Source organism: Pseudophryne corroboree, chromosome 2 (assembly GCF_028390025.1).
Source record: "Pseudophryne corroboree isolate aPseCor3 chromosome 2, aPseCor3.hap2, whole genome shotgun sequence".
NCBI lineage: Eukaryota > Metazoa > Chordata > Amphibia > Anura > Myobatrachidae > Pseudophryne > Pseudophryne corroboree.
Window position 1 is genome coordinate 313,870,095 of NC_086445.1, and position 19,479 is coordinate 313,889,573.

The window sequence follows — 19,479 nt, forward strand, 5'->3', positions numbered from 1 at the left end:
TCAGCCACAACTACCAGGAAAATTGTTCGGGATGCAAAGAAAAATCCACAAATAACCAGCTGAAATACAGGACTCTCTGAAAAAAAAGTGGTGTGGTTGTTTCAAGATGCACAATAAGGAAGCATTTGAAGAAAAATGGGCTGCATGGTCGAGTCGCCAGAAGAAAGCCATTACTACGCAAATGCCACAAAGCATCCCGTTTACAATACTCCAAACAGCACAGAGACAAGCCTCAAAACTTCTGGAACAAAGTCATTTGGAGTGATGAGACCAAAATTGAACTTTTTGGCCACAACCATAAACGTTACATTTGGAGAGGAGTCAGCAAGGCCTATGATGAAAGGTACACCATTCCTACTATGAAACACGGAGGTGGATCGCTGATGTTTTGGGGATGTGTGAGCTGCAAAGGCACTGGAAACTTGGTCAAAATTGATGGCAAGATGAATGCAGCATGTTATCAGAAAATACTGGAGGAAAATTTGCACTCATCAGCCCGGAAGCTGCGCATGGGACGTACTTGGACGTTCCAACATGACAATGATCCAAAACACAAGGCCAAGTCGACCTGTCATTGGCTACAGCAGAATAAAGTGAAGGTTCTGGAGTGGCCATCTCAGTCTCCTGACCTCAATATCATTGAGCCACTCTGGGGAGATCTCAAACGTGCAGTTCATGCAAGACAGCCCAAGAATTTACAGGAACTGGAGGCTTTTTGCCAAGAAGAATGGGCAGCTTTACCATCTGAGAAAATAAAGAGCCTCATCCACAACTACCACAAAAGACTTCAAGCTGTCATTGATGTTAAAGGGGGCAATACACTGTATTAAGAACTGGGGTATGTAAACTTTTGATCAGGGTCGTTTGGGTAGTTTCTGTTGTCATTATGATTTAAAAAGAGTAAACACAGTTGTTTGACAGTAAATGGCTTCACCCAACCACTAACCATGAGTGAAAGAAAAGTTTGTGAGTTATCATTCATATTCTCTGACAAATGGCCAGAAAATCACAAATTCTGCTAGGGTATGTAAACTTATGAGCACAACTGTACATACACATAAAACACATATGCAGATATAGAAAATATACACACATACATATACACAAATACATATACATGCAAACACACACACACACACACACACACACACATATAAAACACAAACTGTGTGCACACTTACACTCACTGAAGCCTGCCTTGAGGAAAGGGGTAAGCAGGGCCGGATTAACAATGGGGCGGATGGAGCTGCAGCTCCAGGCCCCCCATTGAAAATAGGCCCACAGGAGCCAATGCGGTGCAGCAAGTGTTGACAGGAAAAAAATAATCCTGTCACCACCAGCAGCTCACCGCACTCACCTCCCAAGGTGCCCAACGTAGCACCAGCTGGCCAATGTGCATAACACCCCATGGCCTTGGCTTGTCAGTCTGACACTCTGCTGCGCTGCTGCCCAGACCCGCCGGAACTCAGCCCGCCCCCCTGGTTTCATCGAAGCTCCGCCCCAGATCAATCAGAAGCTCTGTCTTCATACTAGCTCTGCCCCTGATCCCGTCTAAGCTCCGCCCCCAGACCCGCCGAAGCTCCGCCCTCCACACCAGTCCGGAGCTTGTCCTCATACCACTTGAAGCTCCGTCCCATATCTGTTGAAGCTCCGCCCACAGACCAATCCAACGCGTCATCCTCATGCCACAACAGACAAAAGCTCCGCTCTCTGGCCTGTCTGATGGACCTCTGTGAGGAGAGGTGGGTTTTGGATTGCACAGTGCATGCAGCGGACGTGCAACACCTTAGTAGGGGCAGAGCAGAGCACACCAGGCCCGGAGGTCGCCCTCTTCCCATATTTCAGTAAGTGATCTGTGTCATTAGGTGTATTTGTCTGTGTGTGTCAGTAAGTAATGCCTGTCAGTAAGGGATCTGTGTCATTAGGTATATTTGTCTGTGTGTCAGTAAGTAATGCCTGTCAGTAAGTGATCTGTGTCAGTAGATGTATTTGGCAGTGTGTGTCAGTAAGTAATGCCTGTCAGTAGGTTTGTCAGCAAGTGGTCTGTGTCAGTAAGTATTGTCTATCAGTAAGTGGTCTGTGTCAGTAACTGTGTGTGTCAGTAAGTAATCTCTGTCAGTAAGTGATCTGTGTCAGTAGGTGTATTTGTGTGCGTGTCAGTAAGTAATGTCTGTCAGTAAGTGGTCTGTCAGTAGGTGTATTTGGCTGTGTGCGTGTCAGTAAGTAATGTCTGTAAGTAAGTGGTCTGTGTCAGTAAGTTTGTCAGCAAGTGGTCTGTGTCAGTAAGTGTATCTGTGTGTGTCAGTAAGTAATGTGTGTCAGTAAGTAATCTCTGTCAGTAAGTGATCTGTGTCAGTAGATGTATGTGTGTGTCAGTAAGTAATGCCTGTCAGTAAGTGGTCTGTGTCAGTAAGTGTGTGTCAGTAAGTAATCTCTGTCAGTAAGTGATCTGTGTCAGTAGATGTATTTGTCTGTGTGTGTCAGTAAGTAATGCCTGTCAGTAAGTGGTCTGTGTCAGTAAGTAATCTCTGTCAGTAAGTGATCTGTGTCAGTAGGTGTATTTGTGTGAGTGTCAGTAAGTAATGTCTGTCAGTAAGTGGTCTGTCAGTAGGTGTATTTGTCTGTTTGCGTGTCAGTAAGTAATGTCTGTCAGTAAGTGGTCTGTCAGTAGGTGTATTTGTCTGTGTGTGTGTGTGTGTGTGTGTGTGTGTGTGTGTGTGTGTGTGTGTGTCAGTAAGTAATGTCTGTCAGTAAGTGGTCTGTGTTTGTCAGCAAGTGGTCTGTGTCCGTAAGTAATGTCTGTCAGTAAGTGGTCTGTCAGTAGGTGTATTTGTCTGTGTGTGTCAGTAAGTAATGTCTGTCAGTAAGTGGTCTGTGTCAGTGTGTCTGTCAGTAAGTTGTCTGTGTCAGTAAGTTTGTTTGTCAGCAAGTGGTCTGTGTCAGTAAGTGTATCTGTGTGTCAGTAAGTAATGTCTGTCAGTAAGTGGTCTGTGTCAGTGTGTCTGTCAGCAAGTGGTCTGTGTCAGTAAGTAATGTCTGTCAGTATAAGTGGTCTGTGTCAGTAGGTGTATTTGTCTGTTTGCGTGTCAGTAAGTAATGTCTGTCAGTAAGTGGTCTGTGTCAGGTGTATTTGTGTCTGTCAGTAAGTAATGTCTGTCAGCAAGTGGTCTGTGTCACCAAGTGGGTGTGTGTCAGTAAGTAATGTCTGTCAGTAAGTGGTGTGTGTGTGTGTGTGTGTGTGTGTGTGTGTGTGTGTGTGTGTGTGTGTGTGTGAGTTTGTCTGTGTGTGTCAGTAAGTGATGTCTGTTAGTAAGTGGTCTGTGTCAGTAAGTTTATTTGTCTGTGTGTGTGTCAGTAAGTAGTGTCTGTCAGTAAGTGGTCTGTGTCGGTAAGTTTGTCTGTGTGTGTGTATCAGTAAATAATGTCTGTCAGTAAGTGGTCTGTATCAGTAAGTTTCTGTTTTGTGTGTCAGTAAATAGTGTCTGTCAGTAATTGGTGTCTCAGTAAGTGGTGTGTGTCAGTAAGGCCCTTACTGACAGACACACCACTTCCTAACAGAATTACTGTAAGGGGTGTCTATCAGTAAGTGTCTGTGTCAATAAGTGTGTGTGTATTAGAGATGAGCGGGTTCGGTTCCTCGGAAACCGAACCCGCCCGAACTTCAGGTTTTTTTACACGGGTCCGAGCGACTCGGATCTTCCCGCCTTGCTCGGTTAACCCGAGCGCGCCCGAACGTCATCATCCCGCTGTCGGATTCTCGCGAGGCTCGGATTCTATCGCGAGACTCGGATTCTATATAAGGAGCCGAGCGTCGCCGCCATTTTCACACGTGCATTGAGATTGATAGGGAGAGGACGTGGCTGGCGTCCTCTCCGTTTATAGAGAGTGAGACTAGAGTAGAGAGAGACACAGTATTATTTACTTTAGTAATTTTGGGGAGCATTAGGAGGAGTACTACTACTTGCTGAAGTGATAGTGTGACTGTATATCTGACTTGTGGGGGAGACAGTGGGGAGAAGTTAGAGTCTGAGAGCAGGAGTACATATTTTAACGTACAGTGCACACTTTTGCTGGCACTCTGCTGCCAGAGTGCCACACTGCCATTGTGACCACACTGACCACCAGTATATATTGTGATTGTCTGCTTAGGAGTACTACTTGCAAGTTGCTGATAGTGTGACCAGTGACCTGACCACCAGTTTAATTAATCACCACCAGTTTAATATATATATATATATATATATATAATTGTATATAATATATATATAATTGTATATGTATAGTATACCACCTACCCGTGTTTTTTTTTTTTTTCTTTCTTCTTGATACATACTACTATAGTAGCTTACTGAAGCAGTCTGCGGTGCTGCTGAGCTGACAGTGTCCAGCAGGTCCGTCATCAGTCATTACATAATAAATATATATACCTGTCCGGCTGCAGTACTAGTGATATTATATATATATATATATTAATTTCATCTCATTATCATCCAGTCTATATTAGCAGCAGACACAGTACGGTAGTCCACGGCTGTAGCTACCTCTGTGTCGGCAGTCGCTGGTCCATCCATAATTGTATACCACCTACCCGTGGTTTTTTTTTTTCTCTTTCTTCTTGATACATACTACTATAGTAGCTTACTGTAGCAGTCTGCGGTGCTGCTGAGCTGACAGTGTCCAGCAGGTCCGTCATCAGTCATTACATAATAAATATATATACCTGTCCGGCTGCAGTACTAGTGATATTATATATATATATATATTAATTTCATCTCATTATCATCCAGTCTATATTAGCAGCAGACACAGTACGGTAGTCCACGGCTGTAGCTACCTCTGTGTCGGCAGTCGCTGGTCCATCCATAATTGTATACCACCTACCCGTGGTTTTTTTTTTTCTCTTTCTTCTTGATACATACTACTATAGTAGCTTACTGTAGCAGTCTGCGGTGCTGCTGAGCTGACAGTGTCCAGCAGGTCCGTCATCAGTCATTACATAATAAATATATATACCTGTCCGGCTGCAGTACTAGTGATATATATATATATATATATATATATATATATATATTAATTTCATCTCATTATCATCCAGTCTATATTAGCAGCAGACACAGTACGGTAGTCCACGGCTGTAGCTACCTCTGTGTCGGCAGTCGCTGGTCCATCCATAATTGTATACCACCTACCCGTGTTTTTTTTTTTCTCTTTCTTCTTGATACATACTACTATAGTAGCTTACTGTAGCAGTCTGCGGTGCTGCTGAGCTGACAGTGTCCAGCAGGTCCGTCATCAGTCATTACATAATAAATATATATACCTGTCCGGCTGCAGTACTAGTGATATTATATATATATATATATATATATATATATTAATTTCATCTCATTATCATCCAGTCTATATTAGCAGCAGACACAGTACGGTAGTCCACGGCTGTAGCTACCTCTGTGTCGGCAGTCGCTGGTCCATCCATAATTGTATACCACCTACCCGTGGTTTTTTTTTCTCTTTCTTCTTGATACATACTACTATAGTAGCTTACTGTAGCAGTCTGCGGTGCTGCTGAGCTGACAGTGTCCAGCAGGTCCGTCATCAGTCATTACATAATAAATATATATACCTGTCCGGCTGCAGTACTAGTGATATTATATATATATATATATATTAATTTCATCTCATTATCATCCAGTCTATATTAGCAGCAGACACAGTACGGTAGTCCACGGCTGTAGCTACCTCTGTGTCGGCAGTCGCTCGTCCATCCATAAGTATACTAGTATCCATCCATCTCCATTGTTTACCTGAGGTGCCTTTTAGTTGTGCCTATTAAAATATGGAGAACAAAAATGTTGAGGTTCCAAAATTAGGGAAAGATCAAGATCCACTTCCACCTCGTGCTGAAGCTGCTGCCACTTGTCATGGCCGAGACGATGAAATGCCAGCAACGTCGTCTGCCAAGGCCGATGCCCAATGTCATAGTACAGAGCATGTAAAATCCAAAACACCAAATATCAGTAAAAAAAGGACTCCAAAATCTAAAATAAAATTGTCGGAGGAGAAGCGTAAACTTGCCAATATGCCATTTACCACACGGAGTGGCAAGGAACGGCTGAGGCCCTGGCCTATGTTCATGGCTAGTGGTTCAGCTTCACATGAGGATGGAAGCACTCAGCCTCTCGCTAGAAAAATGAAAAGACTCAAGCTGGCAAAAGCACCGCAAAGAACTGTGCGTTCTTCGAAATCCCAAATCCACAAGGAGAGTCCAATTGTGTCGGTTGCGATGCCTGACCTTCCCAACACTGGACGTGAACAGCATGCGCCTTCCACCATTTGCACGCCCCCTGCAAGTGCTGGAAGGAGCACCCGCAGTCCAGTTCCTGATAGTCAGATTGAAGATGTCAGTGTTGAAGTACACCAGGATGAGGAGGATATGGGTGTTGCTGGCGCTGGGGAGGAAATTGACAAGGAGGATTCTGATGGTGAGGTGGTTTGTTTAAGTCAGGCACCCGGGGAGACACCTGTTTTCCGTGGGAGGAATAGGGCCATTGACATGCCTGGTGAAAATACCAAAAAAATCAGCTCTTCGGTGTGGAAGTATTTCAACAGAAATGCGGACAACATTTGTCAAGCCGTGTGTTGCCTTTGTCAAGCTGTAATAAGTAGGGGTAAGGACGTTAACCACCTCGGAACATCCTCCCTTATACGTCACCTGCAGCGCATTCATAATAAGTCAGTGACAAGTTGAAAAACTTTGGGCGACAGCGGAAGCAGTCCACTGACCAGTAAATCCCTTCCTCTTGTAACCAAGCTCGCGCAAACCACCCCACCAACTCCCTCAGTGTCAATTTCCTCCTTCCCCAGGAATGCCTATAGTCCTGCAGGCCATGTCACTGGCAATTCTGACGAGTCCTCTCCTGCCTGGGATTCCTCCGATGCATCCTTGCGTGTAACGCCTACTGCTGCTGGCGCTGCAGTTGTTGCTGCTGGGAGTCGATGGTCATCCCAGAGGGGAAGTCGTAAGCCCACTTTTACTACTTCCACCAAGCAATTGACTGTCCAACAGTCCTTTGCGAGGAAGATGAAATATCACAGCAGTCATCCTGTTGCAAAGCGGATAACTGAGGCCTTGACAACTATGTTGGTGTTAGACGTGCGTCCGGTATCCGCCGTTAGTTCACAGGGAACTAGACAATTTCTTGAGGTAGTGTGCCCCCGTTACCAAATACCATCTAGGTTCCACTTCTCTAGGCAGGCGATACCGAGAATGTACACGGACGTCAGAAAAAGACTCACCAGTGTCCTAAAAAATGCAGTTGTACCCAATGTCCACTTAACCACGGACATGTGGACAAGTGGAGCAGGGCAGGGTCAGGACTATATGACTGTGACAGCCCACTGGGTAGATGTATGGACTCCCGCCGCAAGAACAGCAGCGGCGGCACCAGTAGCAGTATCTCGCAAACGCCAACTCTTTCCTAGGCAGGCTACGCTTTGTATCACCGCTTTCCAGAATACGCACACAGCTGAAAACCTCTTACGGCAACTGAGGAAGATCATCGCGGAATGGCTTACCCCAATTGGACTCTCCTGTGGATTTGTGGCATCGGACAACGCCAGCAATATTGTGTGTGCATTAAATATGGGCAAATTCCAGCACGTCCCATGTTTTGCACATACCTTGAATTTGGTGGTGCAGAATTTTTAAAAAAACGACAGGGGCATGCAAGAGATGCTGTCGGTGGCCAGAAGAATTGCGGGACACTTTCGGCGTACAGGCACCACGTACAGAAGACTGGAACACCACCAAAAACGCCTGAACCTGCCCTGCCATCATCTGAAGCAAGAAGTGGTAACGAGTTGGAATTCAACCCTCTATATGCTTCAGAGGTTGGAGGAGCAGCAAAAGGCCATTCAAGCCTATACAATTGAGCACGATATAGGAGGTGGAATGTACCTGTCTCAAGCGCAGTGGAGAATGATTTCAACGTTGTGCAAGGTTCTGCAACCTTTTGAACTTGCCACACGTGAAGTCAGTTCAGACACTGCCAGCCTGAGTCAGGTCATTCCCCTCATCAGGCTTTTGCAGAAGAAGCTGGAGGCATTGAAGGAGGAGCTAAAAGGGAGCGATTCCGCTAGGCATGTGGGACTTGTGGATGGAGCCCTTAATTCGCTTAACAAGGATTCACGGGTGGTCAATCTGTTGAAATCAGAGCACTACATTTTGGTCACCGTGCTCGATCCTAGATTTAAAACCTACCTTGGATCTCTCTTTCCGGCAGACACAAGTCTGCTGGGGTTGAAAGACCTGCTGGTGACAAAATTGTCAAGTCAAGCGGAACGCGACCTGTCAACATCTCCTCCTTCACATTCTCCCGCAACTGGGGGTGCGAGGAAAAGGCTCAGAATTCCGAGCCCACCCGCTGGCGGTGATGCAGGGCAGTCTGGAGCGACTGCTGATGCTGACATCTGGTCCGGACTGAAGGACCTGACAACGATTACGGACATGTCGTCTACTGTCACTGCATATGATTCTGTCACCATTGAAAGAATGGTGGAGGATTATATGAGTGACCGCATCCAAGTAGGCACGTCAGACAGTCCGTACTTATACTGGCAGGAAAAAGAGGCAATTTGGAGGCCCTTGCACAAACTGGCTTTATTCTACCTAAGTTGCCCTCCCACAAGTGTGTACTCCGAAAGAGTGTTTAGTGCCGCCGCTCACCTTGTCAGCAATCGGCGTACGAGGTTACTTCCAGAAAATGTGGAGAAGATGATGTTCATTAAAATGAATTATAATCAATTCCTCCGTGGAGACATTGACCAGCAGCAATTGCCTCCACAAAGTACACAGGGAGCTGAGATGGTGGATTCCAGTGGGGACGAATTGATAATCTGTGAGGAGCGGGATGTACACGGTGATATATCGGAGGATGATGATGAGGTGGACATCTTGCCTCTGTAGAGCCAGTTTGTGCAAGGAGAGATTAATTGCTTCTTTTTCGGTGGGGGTCCAAACCAACCCGTCATTTCAGTCACAGTCGTGTGGCAGACCCTGTCACTGAAATGATGGGTTGGTTAAAGTGTGCATGTCCTGTTTATACAACATAAGGGTGGGTGGGAGGGCCCAAGGACAATTCCACCTTGCACCTCTTTTTTCTTTCATTTTTATTTGCGTCATGTGCTGTTTGGGGAGTGTTTTTTGGAAGGGCCATCCTGCGTGACACTGCAGTGCCACTCCTAGATGGGCCCGGTGTTTGTGTCGGCCACTAGGGTCGCTTAGCTTACTCACACAGCTAACTCATTGCGCCTCTTTTTTTCTTCTGTGCGTCATGTGCTGTTTGGGGAGTGTTTTTTGGAAGGGCCATCCTGCGTGACACTGCAGTGCCACTCCTAGATGGGCCAGGTGTTTGTGTCGGCCACTAGGGTCGCTTATCTTACTCACACAGCTACCTCATTGCGCCTCTTTTTTTCTTCTTTGCGTCATGTGCTGTTTGGGGAGTGTTTTTTGGAAGGGCCATCCTGCGTGACACTGCAGTGCCACTCCTAGATGGGCCAGGTGTTTGTGTCGGCCACTAGGGTCGCTTATCTTACTCACACAGCTACCTCATTGCGCCTCTTTTTTTCTTCTTTGCGTCATGTGCTATTTGGGGAGTGTTTTTTGGAAGGGCCATCCTGCGTGACACTGCAGTGCCACTCCTAGATGGGCCAGGTGTTTGTGTCGGCCACTAGGGTCGCTTATCTTACTCACACAGCTACCTCATTGCGCCTCTTTTTTTCTTCTTTGCGTCATGTGCTGTTTGGGGAGTGTTTTTTGGAAGGGCCATCCTGCGTGACACTGCAGTGCCACTCCTAGATGGGCCAGGTGTTTGTGTCGGCCACTAGGGTCGCTTAGCTTACTCACACAGCTACCTCATTGCGCCTCTTTTTTTCTTCTTTGCGTCATGTGCTGTTTGGGGAGTGTTTTTTGGAAGGGCCATCCTGCGTGACACTGCAGTGCCACTCCTAGATGGGCCAGGTGTTTGTGTCGGCCACTAGGGTCGCTTATCTTACTCACACAGCTACCTCATTGCGCCTCTTTTTTTCTTCTTTGCGTCGTGTGCTGTTTGGGGAGTGTTTTTTGGAAGGGCCATCCTGCGTGACACTGCAGTGCCACTCCTAGATGGGCCAGGTGTTTGTGTCGGCCACTAGGGTCGCTTATCTTACTCACACAGCTACCTCATTGCGCCTCTTTTTTTCTTCTTTGCGTCATGTGCTGTTTGGGGAGTGTTTTTTGGAAGGGCCATCCTGCGTGACACTGCAGTGCCACTCCTAGATGGGCCAGGTGTTTGTGTCGGCCACTAGGGTCGCTTATCTTACTCACACAGCTACCTCATTGCGCCTCTTTTTTTCTTCTTTGCGTCATGTGCTATTTGGGGAGTGTTTTTTGGAAGGGCCATCCTGCGTGACACTGCAGTGCCACTCCTAGATGGGCCAGGTGTTTGTGTCGGCCACTAGGGTCGCTTATCTTACTCACACAGCTACCTCATTGCGCCTCTTTTTTTCTTCTTTGCGTCATGTGCTGTTTGGGGAGTGTTTTTTGGAAGGGCCATCCTGCGTGACACTGCAGTGCCACTCCTAGATGGGCCAGGTGTTTGTGTCGGCCACTAGGGTCGCTTAGCTTACTCACACAGCTACCTCATTGCGCCTCTTTTTTTCTTCTTTGCGTCATGTGCTGTTTGGGGAGTGTTTTTTGGAAGGGCCATCCTGCGTGACACTGCAGTGCCACTCCTAGATGGGCCAGGTGTTTGTGTCGGCCACTAGGGTCGCTAAGCTTAGTCATCCAGCGACCTCGGTGCAAATTTTAGGACTAAAAATAATATTGGCCCTCATTCCGAGTTGATCGGTCGGTATTTTTCATCGCATCGCAATGAAAATCCGCTTAGTACGCATGCGCAATATTCGCACTGCGACTGCGCCAAGTAATTTAACAATGAAGATAGTATTTTTACTCACGGCTTTTTCATCGCTCCGGCGATCGTAATGTGATTGACAGGAAATGGGTGTTACTGGGCGGAAACACGGCGTTTTAGGGGCGTGTGGATGAAAACGCTACCGTTTCCGGAAAAAACGCAGGAGTGGCTGGAGAAACGGGGGAGTGTCTGGGCGAACGCTGGGTGTGTTTGTGACGTCAAACCAGGAACGACAAGCACTGAACTGATCGCACAGGCAGAGTAAGTCTGAAGCTACTCTGAAACTGCTAAGTAGTTTGTAATCGCAATATTGCGAATACATCGGTCGCAATTTTAAGAAGCTAAGATACACTCCCAATAGGCGTAGGCTTAGCGTGTGTAACTCTGCTAAATTCGCCTTGCGACCGATCAACTCGGAATGAGGGCCATTGTGAGGTGTGAGGTGTTCAGAATAGACTGAAAATGAGTGGAAATTATGGTTTTTGAGGTTAATAATACTTTGGGATCAAAATGACCCCCAAATTCTATGATTTAAGCTGTTTTTTAGTGTTTTTTGAAAAAAACACCCAAATCCAAAACACACCCGAATCCGACAAAAAAAATTCGGTGAGGTTTTGCCAAAACGCGGTCGAACCCAAAACACGGCCGCGGAACCGAACCCAAAACCAAAACACAAAACCCGAAAAATTTCAAGTGCACATCTCTAGTGTGTATGTATGTGTGTGTCAATGTTTTGTCAGTAAGGAGTGGCTGTCAGTAAGGGGTATGTGTCAGTGAGTAGTGTGTGTGTGTGTGTGTGTGTGTGTGTGTCAGTAAGTGGGTCAATGTCAGTGTGTATCATTTAGTGGAATCTGTGTTAGTAAGGATCTAAGAAGAAACACAGGGTGAGGGTTCCGCACTGGAATGCCCTATGGTTTCCTGTGACCTGCAACAGGATTTATACCAAGGGGAAAAAATCACAAGTAAAGCCAACTACCATATAATTTTAATAGGGTTATCGTGGTGTCCCAGCTATTAGAGGTGTTGGCGGTGCACCCCAGAGTCAGATATAATAGAAACACAAAAGAGAAAGGAAAGACTCTTTGTTGGGGACACTCAGATCAAATTCAACAGTATGTTCATGTGATCAGAAGTTAAAACATAACCTTTATTTGGTTTTGGTTAAAAAATATAGTTTAAGCGCCTTTTATGCAGTAATATATATATGTACATATGTGTGTGTGTGTGTGTGTGTGTGTGTGTGTATATGTATGTGTGTGTATATATATATATATATATATATATATATATGTATATATAGAAACAAGCAAGGAAGACCCTAATTACACATATCAAAGTCCATCTGGATATATTTCCTTAACGTCCACCATAAATCAGTGGATAGAAAAAACCTGTCAGTCTGATTCCTATTCACGTGTGACTCAATATTTTAATGGCTCCATGTTGCCATAATATACATTTTACATATTACGGATACCTGCAATGATGAGAGAGGGTCCGAAGGTAAAGAGAAGTTTAGTAAATAAAAGAGTTTAGAGAGAATACCTGTGTTATGTAAAAATGAATACAAGATCCACATAGTATAAACATTCACCAATACTGAAAGGGGTATTAGCGGTTTGTACTTTCCAGGGAGAGCTAGAGCTCAGAACGCAGAGCCGGGTAGGCCCGTCGCACACAGTAGCGTATGGAGTGGGGTACCTGTCGCTGCCTGATAACGCGGTTCACCTCCACGGGCTTGTTCACATCATTGCAGGTATCCGTAATGTATAAAATGTATAGTATGGCAACATGGAGCCATTAAAATATTGAGTCACACGTGAATAGGAATCAGACTGTCACAGGTTTTTTCTATCCACTGATTTATGGTGGACGTTAAGGAAAAATATCCAGATGAACACTGGATATGTGTAATTAGGGTCTTCCTTGTTTGTTTTCTTTTCTTTTATATATTACTGCATAAAAGGCGCTTAAACTATAATTTTTAACCAAAACCAAAAAAGTTATGTTTTAGCTTCTTATCAAACAAACATACTATTGAATCTGAGTGCCCCCATAGCTGCACTATTAAGTGGTTGAAGGTAGGCACTAGCTATGTCCGTCATGGAGATAGCCACACCCTCTTATGTAGACCACACCCACACCACGTTGGCCACACCCCCACATCACTAGTCACACCACCTCAGCACCAGTCACACATCCTGCCAAGGCACACAATAGGCCTTTCCTAAATTTCAGCTCCAGGCCCATCTGGACCTTAATCTGGCACTTGGGGTAAGGATGTCGCAGGACATATTGCTGGGAGTCAGGGGCACAGTTCACCATTATGATGTGATTCTGTACGAAGTCTCAAATTAGCTCCGCCCCCTCTGCTCCGCACCACAAACTGCAGCATACAGCCACGAGGGGCGGGGCTCCAAATGCCGGCAGAAGGACCATGGCAATTGGAAAAAAACATTTGGACCCACCACCACCACACACAGAAAGCCAGTGTCGGAAGAAAGGCTCACGCTGCAGCTGGGAGGAGAAAGACTCCCGGCTGCCGGGGAGGAAGGATTCCGCACTGCCAGCGGGTGTGTAATGTCTCGCTCGCGGCTGTCAGGGACTGATACAGGCAGCAATCTCCAGCCTCCGCTGCTGCCATAGAAGGGTAGTCAATCTGAATATTATATTCAATTGCCCATAAAGCTGCTATACACTGTACTAACTTCTGAACTCCTGAATAATGAATTTTGTGTTTATTGTGAAAATATAAATTATATTCATTTTATCTATTTGATGGTTATTATTAGAGGACTTTTTTTAATAGAATATTTATGAAATGTGGATTGTGTTTGTTATTTAAATAATATATGGACCAAAGACTATTGAGAGACAATACCTGTGTCTCTTAATTGATATCATAATTGACTTACTGAGCACCCCTTGTTTAGGTATCAGGGGTATACAGTATTAAGATTTATGACAGAAATGGAGAAACCAGTCAGGGCAACAAAAGGACTTTACTTATTAACCTGTCACTTCACCACATTTACCAGCTTTATCACAGCGTTTATAATGCCCCTTTCACATCGCACTGAAAACCCGGTACCGACACGGCATATTGCCGTGTCGAAACGGGTCCGTGTGCGATGTGAAAGGTCCAATTGTGAATTAGCGGGTCGCCTGACCCGGTAATTCAACCCGGTAAAAAAGAAGGGTTCTTACCGGGTTGATTACCGGGTCAGGCGCAGTGTGAATGGGAGCCGTTCCGATGCGAATCGGCTCCCATTCACAGCATAGGCAGAGGCGGCGCAGGAGATGAGCTCATCTCCTGCGCCGCCTCCACCCCCGCCCCTGCTGCTGCTGCTCCCTCCGCTGCTATGGCAACCGACCCGGTATATTGCCGGGTCGGAAAGCCAGCAGAGGAGCGCAAATGCCGGATCCCACCCGGTAAGTACACGTTTGTCTTACCGGGTATGATCCGGCATTTGCGATGTGAATGCGGTATAAGTGACCTTGACTAATCTGATTCTGTGAAAAACTGCTCCAAACCCTTTCATTCTAATTTTTATTAGTAACCAGATTGCAGTTCCCATACTTATAATGGGAAATGTGACCTGGGGAAATTTAGTAAAAAATAAAATGTAAAAAAATACTTCAATGATCCCTGTGATAATTATGCCAGCTTTAGGTAGCAGCCACCCAGGAGCATCGATCACCGATCCCTGCCTCTGGTAAGTATGATCGGCAGTGGGATGGGTCACAGCGTGGGGGAAGGGGTCATCGCAATAGAAAGGGGTGCCCGGCAGTAGTAGGGGCTATGTCATCAGCGGCGCAAATACCTGGATTTGACTGCAGAATGGCATCGCAGGGTCAGAGCTTTCTTGTAATCTCTGTCCCAGCATGTGATAATTGGTGCATCTATGCGATGTAATCAATTATCGCATTGCGGATTGGGTCGATTTTATCACATCTCTTCTGCGTCCTCAGATGCTGATGGTGATAAATCGGCCCAGTAGTACTCATAATTTTTTATTGCTCATCATATTACTAGTGTGGGCTCATTTCCACCTACTGTAGGTTGATGATGTTTTTAATTAATAAATGTTACAATTACAATCTTTGGTTTTATATATATATATATATATATATATATATATATATACGGTCACATTATTATTACCAGCACCTGCATTTGATGTTGGCAGTGCATAGCCCATGAAGTACGTCACATGTTGTGTGCTGGCTTGGTGGGTATATAAGGTGTGCAATAGGTCATCTGCACACATACTACTCCTTGCTGTCATAGGTAAAGAGGCAATTTATCTAAGTTGCAAAAAAAAGGATGATTGTCAGCTTTTGGTCCAGGTGTGGCAGTATTTCTGAAACAGCGCAGTTTGTGAACTGTTCACATGCTGCTGTGGTGAAGGTGTATTGTGACTGGACAAATGGCACCATTGTGAATATACAACATGGAAACTGCGGCGCACCATGTACCATTGATGTGAGAGGTGAACATTGGCTAGGATGGTGCGTGAGGGCCGACCGACACACTACAGTGGAGCAGCTCATCATCAAAATGAACCTGGGGGCTACCAGTCTAGTGTGACAGTTCAGCCCGTCTCGCTGCTGTCCGTGCTGCACATGTCGGTTGCTCTGGCTATTAGCTGGTGGTCATAATATTGTGACTCGATGTACTGTATATTGGCCCTCATTCCGAGTTGATCGGTCGCAAGGCGAATTTAGCAGAGTTACACACGCTAAGCCTACGCCTACTGGGAGTGTATCTTAGCATCTTAAAATTGCGACCGATGTATTCGCAATATTGCGATCACAAACTACTTAGCAGTTTTAGAGTAGCTCCACACTTACTCTGCCAGTGCGATCAGTTCAGTGCTTGTCGTTCCTGGTTTGACGTCACAAACACACCCAGCGTTCGCCCAACCACTCCCCCGTTTCTCCGGCCACTCCTGCGTTTTTTCCGGAAACGGTAGCGTTTTCAGCCACACGCCCATAAAACGCCGTGTTTCCGCCCAGTAACACCCATTTCCTGTCAATCACATTACGATCGCCGGAGCGAGGAAAAAGCCGTGAGTAAAAATACTATCTTCATAGCAAAGATACTTGGCGCAGTCGCAGTGCGAATATTGCGCATGCGCACTATGCGGAATTTCACTGCGATGCGATGAAAAATACAGAGCGAACGACTCGGAATGAGGGCCATTGTATATAGTGTGACTCGATGTGATCGTGTATATATGGGATCGCTATGGGATCCTGGCGTAAGGGATGCCAAATGTCACTGTACTGACATTGGCATCCTGGGCGCCAGAATGCCGGCAGCAGGGCGAGCGCATTGAGGCTCCTTGCGGGCTCGCCGCGCTGTGCTCACCACGCTGGGGTGCCCTATATTGGTGATGGATTGATACCTCACCTTTTCTTGTTAGTTTATACAATACGTTTGGTATAATCTTAGATCAAAGGTAGTGTTGTGGCTTGTCAACATGGTGGTTTTCTTACAAACTTCTTGCAATTTGCATACATTGGTTCTATGCTATGCTATGCATGGATTGTGAAGACAGTGTATTGATTAATTATATAGATAACTAGGTTCACATGACTGGAGGCCCCAGCTAATAAGGGTCCTGTTAATGTCAATTTTATTGCGTAGGTTTGAATAATTGTGTTTTATTGTGTATGTGGGGGAAATAGTTGTTGATAGTTATAAAAAAAAGGCAGAAAAGTGATATCACATGTAGTGGTGGGCGAGATTATAAAATCTGCACAGTCCCTACAGTGCTGGAGATCTTACAGAATGCGGAGAGTAACTAATCACTTGTGGGCCGTATAACTTACATTAAACATTCACATGAGGAAAGCATTAAATATTTGACTTGGTTGCTGTTTCAGCCATATCTTTGGCATGTTAGATAAGTGCCTGGAGATGTTTTCTATGCTTTGTGTGTAGGTTGGGATCCCACCACTTGTGAAATGAAAAGTAGTTTCACATAGTAAAAGTATTTGGTAACCAAGATGAAAACCATACGTACAATACTATACAGAACACAGAGCAGCACATGAGCAATATACTGCTGTATGACTTGTATTATCATCTAGCAACATTACATTTTTATTATTATATGTCCTTTTATAACCTATGGCTGATGGGAACGTGCTCTGATTTTTTGCTGTCTGACAGTGTGAGATCCTCCGAGCAGGTATATGTAGTGTGACTATGAGGACAATTGCTGACTTGTTTGCAATGACTGTCAGCTACTATGGCTATATAGGTGCAATAACTGTTGCAATAAAGGATAAAGCATGAGGTTTGCCTTGTTACTATATGCAACCCTATTATGCACTGTCAGTTTACTCAGGCTACCATAGTGCGAACCATTCCTTTGTCATATGAGCATTTACCATTGAGCACTCCATGCTATCTTCCAGTCTATGGCTGTAGAGATTGATCATTTGGAAAGACATGTTATGTAATAAATATATATTATATTAAGCAAATGATATTCCTGCTATTGCACCACAGTGTAATAGCTTAGATCTGAGTAACACTTGTATGTAGGTGCATTTCCGCAATGTCATTTGGCATCCAGGGGAACAATACACATGCGCACACCTTGATTTGATGTTTAGAATTGCAAATATGATGGGATGGATCATTAACTATAGTATATATTATGGGTGTGTAGTTGGAAGTCTAGAACACCGTTTTGAGATGCACTTATTGTGCAATATACTGGCTACAAGATGTATATTTTTCATTTTTTTTAAGCCAGGTGCAAGTTTTAAAAGTCAATAATGAAAATTGTTACATCTGTGCTTCCGATGCATCTTTATGCTAGATTTAAGATTGCTTGCCTTAAAATGTATGCAACTCAAAATACAGATTTGGAAATACAAGTCTGCAGTCGCATCTTTGTTCATATGCAAAGACGACATATTTGTGTTCAACTAATTAAAGTTCATAGTGTCTTATATCTATATATACTCCTATATAAAAATGGACGTATGGAAATACAAGTCTGCAGTCGCATCTTTGTTCATATGCAAAGTGGACATATTTGTGTTCAACTAATTAAAGTTCATAGTGTCTTATATCTATATATACTCGTATATAAAAATGGACGTATGTTTGTGTGTATGTATGTTCCAGGATAACTGTGGAATGCCTGGAGCAATTTACACCAAACTATACACATATGATTTACAATCTGGAAAAAAATACTGTGGGGGTAAGACACCCCCAGCACTGTGGGAGTAGGAAGGGGGTGACATGTAAAAATCCATAGTTTTCGGGGTCGGTGAGATGAATAGTGAAACTCCCGGTGCCGTTTCAGTCCAAGTTCGGCCCCCATCAGCATGGGGGGTGAGAAGAGGTAGTGAACATAACATACAGTGGGCGGAGCTTGGTTTGTTATCCCAGCATTTACAGCACTGAGTGGGACGGGGCAGAGAAGGAGGCGGATTATTCTCCTCAGTGCCAGCCTTTTGACAGATTCAATCTGGGGAAGCCCAGAGGTGCGGCCTGACAAAGATTGCCATTATTCTTTAAATTCTGTAGTGAAGCACGGGCATTCAGCTAGCATTATATAAAATGGCTAATACGACTATAGAATTTACAGTATTACTAACACTGGCAAACTGCATGTCTACACCTATCCCAGTGCAACCCGCTCAGCATACACATAAGGCTACAGCCATTTTTTGGATGCACTTTACACCTGAATTTTTCATGTACAATGCAAATCCATCTGATAATCTTGGCCTTCAACATAGCTCAAATCCTCTTTAACGCTGATATTGCTTGTTTATCCGTATAAGCCTTGAGGAAGTCCAATATCAATAAAGAGAATCCACTATACTTTTGATCACTTTTCTCAAAAAAAGTTTTTGCATATTGTATATTGTTCCATCCATCTGTGTATTTCCAGCCATGTAAATCAGCAGAGTTTAAGAAATGCTTATTAATAAAAATAAAACCCTTTTCTCTAACCACTTAACTGACAATTATTATTATTATTTATTAATTTAAAAAAAACAATTTCTGAGCTTTGCTAAAAAATAAATAAAGTTGAAAAGGTATTTTGAATAATATATTTGTATTGGCCAACATATGCACCCCCCTACCCACCCTCAAGCCAAACATTACCCCCCCCCCCCTCATTACTCCACCACACCATAATGGCCCCACCCCCTCACCTTGCGGCAGAGCACATTGGAGCACAGGGCAGGGGGGACTGATCATCCATCCCCACTGCTTCAGCTGATCCCCCTCACATGCAGAGATCAGCATAGGTGTGCCGGGGAGGGGTTATCACTTTTAGTTCCGGCACATAAGCTCAGAATGCCGCTTGCAAGGCATTCTGGGGTGAGATTTCATAAGTCACAGACCGCAACATAACTCCCAGGGGTGCAACAGCAGGAGGAAGTCTTTTCTACAGTTGTGCAGAACGGATTTCCTCCATTAAAGACGGGGAGAACACAGCAGGCAGCACCAACGTATATGATGCAACCTGGCCAGGTAACACCT